Source organism: Haplochromis burtoni, unplaced genomic scaffold (genome assembly GCF_018398535.1).
Source record: "Haplochromis burtoni strain Fernald_Lab_line unplaced genomic scaffold, NCSU_Asbu1 Contig_857, whole genome shotgun sequence".
Taxonomy (NCBI): domain Eukaryota; kingdom Metazoa; phylum Chordata; class Actinopteri; order Cichliformes; family Cichlidae; genus Haplochromis; species Haplochromis burtoni.
In genome coordinates, this window is record NW_024583218.1 from 125,442 (window position 1) to 137,701 (window position 12,260).

The window sequence follows — 12,260 nt, forward strand, 5'->3', positions numbered from 1 at the left end:
AGATCTCAATTTCAGTGAAAATAATCGTGATTATTATTTTTGCCATAATCAAGCAGCCCTACTGTAAAGTTCATTCGGGCTAAACATACCTCTAATTTTGACTGATAGTTCTCTATATGTTATCGCTACCACAAATTCTCAACTTGTCACATTATCATTTGATACACTAAAAAATTTATTACATGCAGACATTGTAAATATGCCCTTTTTCACTATATAATAACTTAAAGCCCAAGATAATGGCAACCAGGTTGGCACAAACTATTTTGCAATTGCAGGGCAACCACAGATGTAAGTAATAAAATTAAAAACTGCTTCCTTTTATTTTTGAGGTGCCCCTCCCACAAATAAGCATGAACCTGGGAATGGGCCTATTTAAGTGGAACAGGCCATAATTAAATGTTAATGGTACAAATGTTACTAATTACACCTGTATTTACTCTCCATTGATGTGTCAAAATAACTGCTGTAAAGAGTATCAGTTTATTGGTGGCTTTAAAGTCCTGCACTGCTTCAGGCTGCCGTGAAACATATAAAATGACTGTATGTTCATTACAACAGGACTTGTCCCCCAAGTAATAAGAAAAACAGGCATGTAAGTGTCCTACTTAATGGAAGTGTCTGCACTTTGTTCAGCCAGAACATTTCAGCACAAGGCCTTCATCAAGGTGTTTTATGAAGCTGTTAAGAGTGTGTTTGTAAAGTTTTCAGACCCTTTCAACTTTGCCACATTTTGTTTGTTTTTTTCGTGTGTGTGGGGTTTTTTTAGAATCAAATGGGGGTTTTTTTTCTTTTCAATTTGCACACTTTGCTCTACAATAACAAATCCACAACTCCCATAAAAGTCCTGCTATGAGTAAGAGTCGAAGAAATTAAGATTGAGAAATTATATTTTCAAAAGGTTGCATTGCAAAAGGTAAACTGTACTAATGAATCCTAAAACAATGACACGTGTGTGTGTGTGTGTGTGTGTGTGTGTGTGTGTGTGTGTGTGTGTGTGTGCCAAAAGTATAATCATTTGAAGACTGGTGTTTTTCCAGATTTGGGTGTACTCTGATGTACCGCCTGAATGAATTCTAAGGATAAACTATAAAATACACAAAAGCATGTCTTTTTTTCCAGAGTCCCATAAGAGCACCGTTCACTCCAGCCTAATGAATAAATAAAACAAAAGCTGCTATCTGACTCACCGGTAATGTTGATAAATGATGGTTAACAAACTAATAAACAACAAGACAACATAATAGAGCTACTTTAAAAGCTATTTTTAGTTCACCAGGAAAAACATGTTGTCAGCCTCTTTGCTGCTACCAAATACCTTTAAATAGTAAACAATTTGCATTGTGTGTTAGCTAGCACTCTGAACTCCTGATGTGGTAATATTGATGGCACAGCTAGCAAACTACACCTGAGTTCATAAAAGTAACAAGGCAAGATGACATGTAGCAAAGCTTGTGGAATTACCTCTGTTGTGTTGTGGACAAGCAATTCTGTTTTTCAGAGCAGAATACCCCAATGCTAACTGTTACCATCTCTCACGCAAGCACGCTAACCCGTCTACCCTTCCTTATCTTCCTATCATCTGTGGCCTCACCCCATAATCAGCCTCAAGGTTCTAGAGAATAAACAGCAGCAAAAGTGTCACAGCACCTTCCCGAAGGGCCTGGCTATTTCTCCGCCTTGCGTTTTTTTCATAGTTTTGTAGTATCGTGGGTAGATTAATTAGAATAAAATGAGGAGAATCCATATTAAATTTGACACAAAGTGTGATAAACTTAAATATCAGTTGAAATATCAGTTGGGAGCAGTTTAAAAAGATACTATTCCAACCATGCTGTCAAATTAATAATATTTTTATTATATTTTAAGAGCAACAATGCTTTTTTTTATGTTAAGACTTATCAGATCTATTTTGCAGTTTCTTTTCCATTATGCTCTAATTTAATCAGGTGTATCTAAATATTAGCAAAGCAATTTATCATTTAGCAGAGTAAATCTAGCTTGGGTTATCATACCTGCAGGGCTACACATTAGAAAATGTGATCATTGAGAAGATTACACATATGGTGCCATGAGAAACAGAAGCAGTACAAAGAGAAAAGAAAAGCTACTTCTGGTGTAAAATGAGTTGGTTGCATCATTTTTCTATTTACAAGTTAACCTCTGCACAGTAAACAAAAATAATTACAGTGTATGGAGGATGACATTTGAAAGTACCATTGTGCTGGGACATAAAATGGGCCCGGGCATTTTGACTAGAAACCGGCCCACCAGGTATTAAAGCCATAAAGTTTGAATGAAAACAAACTTCATGCACAGTTCATAACTTCCCTTCAACTCATTCATGTCACCTAAAAGGTAAACCTGTTTCTCCATCACCTGTTCAGCTCTGATGAAGTAAGGACATGTCCTGGTTTCATCTTCATGTTTCCCTCTCACCACATATCCGAACCGATATCATGACCAGCAGCTTTTACAGCTGTGGCTCAAGCAAACATCAGCTGATACTAGAAATTAATATTAAATAAATTCTAACAACAGCTGATCAAGCTTAAACATGCTGCTGTTGTTTAGCGCGACATCCGCTGGTTTCCTCTTTCTGGCGCAGAGAGAAAAGCCGATCAGCTGATCATTGATCAGTTTCATGATTGAAGCAGCAACAGCAGAGGGAGGGGGAGAGAATGAGAGAAGAAGAAACAGCTGCGCAGCGTAAAGACAGAATAACTCCAGCTTTGTGTCTTTTTCCATTCTAGCTGAAGTCCTGGACAAAATACGAAACGCGTAATATTTTCTCTGAATACGGGACGATTCCTTTTCTTACGGGACGGTTGGCAACTCTACTAACTAACCTTAGGAATAAAATAAAGTTCACTATCAGTAACATCATAGCACCCACCCAGCTGTATAGAAACTCTATCATGCTAGCTAGTAGGCAGTACGAGTTATTGTAACTGACTGTAAAAAGTCAGCACAACGAAAATAAACTCCACCTAAACTTGGTTTATATCTGACCCAGATAGACTGCAGGTCATAACTTCTTACCTGAAGTTCAGTTCACCTGACACTCGGACCAGCGGCCGCCTCGGGTCTCTCCTCCTCCTGCCTCCCCTTTCCCTCATCCACCTGCTGGCCTCTGTGAAAGCTCCGCCATAGCCACCACCAAACAACTGAGTTATTTTTACACATCGGCCAGCATCTGGCCAATCCACCACCTTTCATTGTTTATGCTGTTACAAGAAAAAACAAAACAACAAACAAACAAAAAAACAAACCATTGGCCGATAAAAACAAAAAATCACATCGGCCCGCCGGGCATTTGCCCGGTATACCCAATGACCAGTCCAGCTATGCCTCTGTAACATTCACAATACAATTCTGGTTAAATGCATCGTCTGCTTCAACTTGCAATAGTTACCAGAAATATTTTGTGGATATGTCATGTATTTGTGATACTTTTTTCAAGTACTTTAATACATCCTGAAGTTTGTAAAATTATTTTTAGTACAGAAGCGAGCCAGGTTTAAGACTCAGGAGTCATTGTGTAGGGGAGACCGGGGATAGTTGTAACGTGGGTCAGTTGTAACACTTCCAATTTCTCCAATCAGGGCTAAGTTTCAAATGATGTGACTCATCCTGTGCATGCCCAATTCAGTTCTGCTATCACATGTGAAAAATCAGCACATTTTGTCAAACACAGACAATTTAACATGAAAAAAAGTCATTTGTATGCCAAAAAGTAAGTTTTTCTACTTTATTTCAATTTCTAATAGCATTATCCGCTTTGCAATTAAACTCATCAAACTTAAATTATGTTATTTGTATGTCTATGGGGATATATTCTGTGTAGGTCTTTAGAGCTAATGTTTTAGCCGTTGGCTGTAATGTTAGCTAGTTCATGGCTATAGGAGTCTGGGTCAGTTGTAACAGCAACAGTCTGGGTTAGTTGTAACAATAATGCAGATGTTACAACTTACCACACTATTACTTTAACTTATATTAAACAAGTTGGGGCAGCGACATCAGCAGAGAGAGGTTCACTGGTCGCTTTTGTATATGCGGTTAATGCCATTGGCAACACAATTCCTCCACTGTTTGTCTTCCCACACATACATTATGCAGACCTCTGTGTCAGAGATGGACCAGTAGGAAGTATTGGTAGTGGAAATAAGTCAGGATGGGTGCAAGAAACAGATTTCCTCATCTTTCTGAAGCACTTTGCAAACCACACCAAGGTAAGCCATGATCAAAAGTAATGGAATTGCGATGCTGGTGAACAACTACATTTTTTCAGCTTCATTGTTATGTTCAAAATTGGTGCAAGAGTTGTAGGTTATAATGCCCACTGAGCCAATGAGGCCAAACTCAAGGAAGACCAACCAAAATTAATGAAATATTCAGTTGCAGAAAATTCCATAATTTGTCTTTTTTGGGGGGTTGGAATATGTTCAAAAGCTAGATTTCTGCATTCTGTCACACACACACACACACACACACAGCTACATAAATGGATGTAAGCGCATTCATGTGTTGAATAAACAAAGATTACATGTTAATGTTTTGTTAGTACCCTTATTTCATTGTGTTACATTTCAGCCCAGGATATGTTACAACTAACCCAGACTATGGGGTTAATTGTAACATTTCACTCTTTGTGTTTGAGACCATACCATGCAATGGGTAATTGTGCTGCAGAGAAAATAGCTGCACTATTTAATAGCAGAGACATGTAAATACTTTGCATTACATTTTGAATCCACTACCTTAAAAGAGCTCCAATTTACAGACAGAAATGTCAAAAATGTTACAACTATCCCCGGTCTCCCCTACTTGGGAAAACTTATCTTTCAGGGATTTGTACCAGAATTTTCTTGCACATAGCAAGCATTGTCTGAATGAGTGTAGTTTAGCCCAAAGAATCTCTTTTTCTACAAATCTAAACTAGTGATTTTGGAGACCAAATCAGAACCAAAATGAGTCTGGATATAACACTTAACAGGTGGACGGCAGAAAAAAAAACACTTATTATTCAAGCTAATGCTATTGTTCATCAGTGCCTTAATCAGCTTTCTTTCTTTACCCTCTCCCTGTGATTAGCATTATACACAAGAAACATTACATTTCAATCTAAAAGATAGGATAACTCTGCTCAATTTACATGGTTTTCTGGCTTACAAGTTTAGTGCTAGCTTCGTAAGCATGTAGGTAGTTACAAGGGAATAACAATCTTACATTAAGAAATGGTGTAATAATAGCTCTATATATTGTATAGATACACAGTAAGCACACACATATTATACTATAAATGAAAAGTTTTAGGCTATATATGTGGGTCATATCTAAATCATAAAAGCTTAAGCTTAGTCAACTTGGACAAAGTTGCATGTGTAGCTAGCTCCATGTTCAAGTTCCTGACGTAATCTTTGCCTAAATATAGTATTGCCATATTTTTGTACTCCGCTTTAAGACTGTGTACTGGATGAGACACTTTACTTTTTATGTTGGTAACTTAATCTCTTTCCAGTTGCCTGGTAACCAGACTGAGCTACTTTCGTTTATAAGTTTCTAAAGCATGTAAATTAATTAAGTGAAAGCAGTAATTACATGAAACACAGCATTTGCAGGTAGTTGCTAATTAAAGCTCAAACATTTGTAACATTTGCTAATGTAATACCTCAAATTAGCCATAATTTTGTGTGAAACTTTAGAGGTTTAGATGTTTTTGGATATAAATTCCAGCTAGTTTTCTCCCATCATGCCTTGGCACATGTGCTACTGTTTAGATGTTCTTGTTTTATTGTTTATGGTTATGTTACTTTTAACTGGGGTCCGTTCTTCGTACCTCGCTTACTACACCCAAGATCAAATGACACATCCAAGATCAAATCATCGCGCTAACTTTGAGCTCGCTATTCCGGTTCTCCGAACACACCTGTTGTTGACGATTAGTATAGCTGGATGAAGTAATGTGAGATCACTGGGTGGCTTAACAGGGGCTACGCATCGATAGTAGAAACATTGATCGGCAACCCTTTGATTGGTCGGCGAAAATGTCGAAGGAGCGCGCTCGGTATTTTTCGGCAGCAGAGCAAGAACTCTTGATTGAGGGATTTCAGGAGTTTCAGAGTTTAATTAAAACGCAAGGGAACACTGCAAAGGCTGCAAAAGCAAGGAGAGAGGGCTGGCAGAAAGTTGCTGACAAATTAAACTCGTAAGTAATTTAATAATATAATAATAATGGATTGGATTTATATAGCGCTTTTCAAGGCACCCAAAGCGCTTTACAATGCCACTATTCATTCACTCTCACATTCACACACTGGTGGAGGCAGCTACGGTTGTAGCCACAGCTGCCCTGGGGCAGACTGACAGAAGCCAGGCTGCCATATCGCGCCATCGGCCCCTCTGGCCAACACCAGTAGGCGGTAGGGTAAATTTATTATATTACACTATATTATATTATATTATATTATATTATATTATATTATATTATATTATATTATATTACATTATATCCTCTTTCACATTAGAGCCACGACAGGACCCACTAGAACATGGGAACAAGTAAAAGTGAAATATAAGAATATTCTACAGAATGGTAATATTTATCACTTATATTGCTTTTAGTCTCTTGAAAAGAGACCCTGAAATAATCTGTTTGTTTGTTTATAACAGCAACCAAGAAAAGGGCAGAGCAAAAAAAGACAGGTGGTGGTCCTGCACCCCCTCGTCAACAAGTTGGTTAAGTAAATAATACCCTCACGGGAAAATCGATATCTCTCTATGAGCACACTGTCGCGCTGAGCTAAAGGATCCTGTCTATCCCGCAATATACGCTGAATTCTGAAAACTCTCCTTATCAATCTTGCACCTTCCGCAATGGGTGCTCGCGTATACGGACAGGACATGGCTGCGACAGACTTCCCAAATCCACCTTCGCTTTTATAGCCGTGGTCTCTCATCTTGATTACACGAAGTAATTTACTATTACTACTCTAAAATATGAATTACATCTGAAATAATCAAATACATGAAATAGAATGATTAATAGTACATTTCCCTTTTTTTAGGAAATGACCTGTATGTATCTGTATGGAAATCAATAAAAGAATCAAATACTGCATTATCTTTAGTTACATTGATAATATTTATTTATGGTAAAACAGTGGTAAAATATCGCTGTTGCTTTCGTATAATGAAGCGGACATACCTGCAGTGGCCGCGATCTAATCTGTTTACATAAAGTAAGCCTGCTCCCGAGCAGGTTTACGCTTACGGTCTGTTGCTATGACAGCAAGTCCCGGATGAGCTTCGGAGAACCGAACGATCCAGGATCACGCGAAATCGTCAACAATCAATCCAGCTAACTTACTTAGCGAGGTACGAAGAACGGACCGGGCCGTTCTTCGTACGTCGCTCACTACATCCAAGATCAAATGACACATCCAAGACCAAACCATCGCGCTAACCGTGAGCCGCTAATCCGGTTCCCCGAACACACCTGCTGTTGACGATTAGTACAGCTGGACGCAGTAATGTGACATCACTGGGTGTCGTAAAAGGGGCTACGCATCGATAGTAGAAACATTGATCGGCAACCCTCTGATTGGTCGGCGAAAATGTCGACGGAGCGCGCTCGGCTCGGTATTTTTCGGCAGCAGAGCAAGAACTCTTGAGTGAGGGATTTCAGGAGTTTCAGAGTTTAATTAAAACGCAAGGGAACACTGCAAAGGCTGCAAAAGCAAGGAGAGAGGGCTGGCAGAAAGTTGCTGACAAATTAAACTCGTAAGTAATTTAATAATAACAATAATAATGGAGTGGATTGATATAGCGCTTTTCAAGGCACCCAAAGCGCTTTACAATGCCACTATTCAGTCACTCTCACATTCACACACTGGTGGAGGCAGCTACGGTTGTAGCCACAGCTGCCCTGGGGCAGACTGACAGAAGCCAGGCTGCCATATCGCGCCATCGGCCCCTCTGGCCAACACCAGTAGGCGGTAGGGTAGATTTATTATATTACACTATATTATCCAATATTATATTACATTATATTATAATATGTTATATTATATCCCCTTTCACATTAGAGCCACAACAGGACCCACTAGAACATGGGAACAGGTAAAAGTGAAATATAGGAATATTCTACAGAATGGTAATATTTATCACTTATATTGCTTTTAGTCTCTTGGAAAGAGACCCTGAAATAATCTGTTTGTTTATAACAGCAACCAAGAAAAGGGCAGAGCAAAAAAAGACAGGTGGTGGTCCTGCACCCCCTCGTCAACAAGTTGGTTAAGTAAATAATACCCTCACGGGAAAATCGATATCTCTCAATGAGCACACTGTCGCGCTGAGCTAAAGGATCCTGTCTGTCCCGCAATATACGCTGAATTCTGAGGACTCTCCTTATCAATCTTGCACCTTCCGCAGGACATGGCTGCGACAGGCTTCCCAAATCCACCTTCGCTTTTATAGCCGTGGTCTCTCATCTTGATTACACGAAGTAATTTGCAATTGCTACTCTGAAATATGAATTACATCTGTAATAATCACATACATGTAATAGTATGTTAATAGTACATTTCCCTTTTTTAGGAAATGACCTGTATGTATCTGTGTGAAATCAATAAATGGATCAGGTGCTGCATTGTCTTTAGTTACATTGATGTTATTTATTTATGGTGAAACAGTGGTGGAATATCGCTGTTGCTTTCGTATAAATGACGCGGGCATACCTGCGTGGCCGCGATCTAATCCTGTTTACATAAAGTAAACCTGCTCCCCAGCAGGTTTACGCTTACGGCTCTGTTGCTATGACAGCAAGTCCCGGATGGGCTTCGGGGAACCGAACGATCCTGGATCACGCGAAATCGTCAACAATCTCATCCAGCTAACTCACTTAGCGCGGTACGAAGAACAGGCCCCTGTTCTCTTAATTGTTGTGTTTATCCTGCGGTACAAAGTCACTGACAGTTATTATTTTATAGAAATAATGCAGTTCCATAAGTGAGTTCTGTTGTGCTGTTATTGACCCTCGAAGCGCAGTGTGGCACAAGCCTTTTAATAAAGAGCTCCCCCTACCAGCTTGGGGTCAAACAGCAAGCTCAATTCCTGTGTGGTGCTTCCTTGTTAAGATTCTTCTGCTTGCCACAATACAAAAAGGATGAGAACCAAAAAGGGAGAAATGTGTGAACAAATGAGGGAGACTACAATCACAAATGTGCACTGTATTTTGTAGGCTGAATTTCTGTATTTCCCATGTGATTTCCTGGGTGCAGGTTTCATGACCTTTAAAGACTGCTACAGAAGTCCAAAAAGGTGCACAAACCCAGAGTTAAAAAAAAAACACACACACACACACACAAAGAAACTGGACACACGTGAGAGATAACAACACACACCAGGCTGATTGGACACAGTGGATTGAAAATAAGTGGATTCTTTTTTATTAACAGGTAAAACCAAAACTAGGGGAAGACAGGGAAACTAACACAAACACAAGAAACATTCACTTAGAAAGATGAGAAAGAATATCATAAATTTAAACAGATACTAAAAGTAAAATACTGAACACAACCAAACCTGTGGCAGGTGTATGGTAAGCTGCAAAAAAATAGATTTGTTAAAGTTCAAAGAAACTCTAAATCTAAAGAACGAAGATGAAGAAGTCAGTTTTAAAAGGCGACCAAAGATAAATGAAACAGGAAGCATAAAGAATAAACTAAACTTAAAAAACAAAAACCTGACACAGACTTTAAATAAATTTCCTTTAGTTGGTAGAAGTTTGTTCCATTTAAGGAAAAGTAAAAGCCTTAACCTCACCAAGAGTAGCCTGGGTAGATGAAAAAACAAAAGCAGAGCACTATAATTACATGCACTAAGCACACCTTTAATGTCTTTGTATGCTTTCTGTGGACTGGCCGGTAAGTGACTGTCAAAATAGTGAATTGTAGATTATCTAAAACAAAATTCAGTAAACAGTTTAAGCCTTGCTGCAAATTAGACTCCTGTATTTATTACATGTGGAGAAACCATAGCAACACTGCTTCTGATAGCTGCCCTAGCAAATATTGACTGAAACTGCTGAAATTTCAAAAATGGATTGACTTACACCTTTTCTTGTGGTAAGAAGATTTGTTCTAAGTGTGATGATACAAAACCCATTATATAGGTGAGTTTACTGACTTTGATCTTTCACTGGTAACATGCTGAGACCACTGTTATAATTTCTGTTCACCAAAGAGGGACAAAAAGAAAAACCCACAAAACATCAAGCCAAATAAAATGAGGGAGAAAAACATATGGGAGACAGTAAAAGAAGCAGGCAGGAAAATACTTTGTAACTAAAGGCAGCTGGGGAGACCCTGTTAAAAACAAGCTTTGTCAAAACAAATAACCCACTTTAAAAAAAAAAAAAAACAAGCAAAGAGAAATCCAGGCGGACACTTTAACCCACTGGGATGCAATGCTGCAAAGAATGCAGAAAACACAGGCAAAACTAGAAAGCAGCTAAGAACTGGAGCCCATTCTCCATTTCAAGATCAACTAAGTGATCCAGGATCAGCTAATTGTGACTATGTTAATCCAGTTTCTTCCTCGTTCCTTAAATCCCACAAAAAAGCCTAAATTGATTAACTCTTCAAACACTGCCTTTATTCTAATTATCTAATGTGTATTTGTCGATAACAAAAGTTATGATCAAAGAAATGGAAGGCCACAAAGCTACAAGGAATACTTCATACAACAGATTCACAAAAGGTGGTTCACAAAGTATTGACTCAGGGGGCTGAATAATTACGCACACCCCACTTTGCAGTTATTTATTTGTAAAAAATGTTTGGAATCATGTATGATTTTCGTTCCACTTCTCACGTGTGCACCACTTTGTGTTGGTCTTTCACGTGGAATTCCAATAACATTGATTCATGTTTGTGGCTGTAATGTGACAAAATGTGGAAAGTTCAAGGGGGCCGAATACTTTTGCAAGCCACTGTATACAGACATAGGATACAATCATTACAGTAAGATGCTACTCACACAGCACAGCAGATTCCCAGCTCAAACTTTTAAAAGAGAGAGGAATGTGCCAGTCACAGAATCTGAAAGTAGTACAAATTAAAGACATAAACAAATTTTCTCAGGTAACTCCCAAGGATCATGCCCTCAAGTCAAGGAGAAACAATTAGAACAGGCTTTTAAGTGTGGACAGAGCAGTATTCTCTAATGCAGTGCCATTTAATTATCTGAACTTTCAGGGGCAGAAAGGCAAATAAATAAAAGAGTGTATAGACAGACATCACTCAGTTATCTACACCAGTGGTGGAACAATACAAGTAGTACAGGTAGTAAATAAGGTTGCTCTTTATCCATATGTTGTTCTTAACAGTGTTCTTATTTGTCAGCATAACTTGAAATTGAGTATTTTACAGGCATAAAATCATTTTCCCCATCAACTGGTGAAGTCTTCTGCTCACTAAGGTCAGCTCAGTTCCTGACTTATCTCATGAGTTTTCATCATCTGATGAGAAAAGTCTTAAATAATTTTATGACAGATGAATACAGGCAGGAAACTGTGTCTGAGTCTAGTGTCATCTAGCCATTGGGCAGGCAACTTTTAACTGATGATGAAATAAACAAAGACGCTGCCGGGCAGTGAGTGGGCAAGACTGCCCCAATCAGAGTGATAAATGTCTGTATGTCACCACCTACAAAGAAGGAGATAAAGTAGTGTCTAAAGCATTAAACTTTTCTTCTACTGTAAAAAAGTGTAAGACATATCTGTTGCATGAGGAGACGTACTAGCACTTGTACTAAAAAAAGAAAAGAAAAACTTTTAATTTGTATGCGCTTTCAACAGGTGGTAAATGATGCTAACCTGAAGCAAACAAAGGAAATTTCCCTTCCAGTTTGCAATAATTAGTTTGTTTGTTTGTTTGTTCGTTGTTGTTAATGTGAATCTCTCATTGGATAGTGAAGTACAAAATTCCACAGCCAGTGACATCTGATGAATTTAGTTTAGTAAATCTGGCCAGGTTGTGCAATTTAGAAAAATGTGTGTACTTTATGTTATTAATTTTGTGGGTTTTTTAATGCAAACTTATTCCAGACTTGTACTTCTGTATCCTCTGTTTATACTATCAGTTATTACTCCATCCATCCATCCATCGTCATCCGCTTTGTCCGGGGTCGGGTCGCGGGGGCAGCAGCCTAAGCAAAGAGGCCCAGACCTCCCTCTCCCCAGCCACCTCCTCCAGCTT

At 38.7% G+C, this 12,260-nt stretch overlaps 1 long non-coding RNA gene across 2 annotated transcripts in view; it reads right to left on the minus strand.

The window, feature by feature from the left end:
• The window catches only part of LOC102289190, a 93,808-nt gene extending 92,148 nt beyond the window's left edge, over positions 1–1,660 (minus strand). For both annotated transcript variants that reach the window (XR_006053348.1, XR_006053349.1), the window contains exon 1: positions 1,465–1,660. This is a non-coding gene — a long non-coding RNA (uncharacterized LOC102289190). The remainder of the gene's footprint in view (positions 1–1,464) is intronic.
• Positions 1,661–12,260: the final 10,600 nt, after the last annotated feature.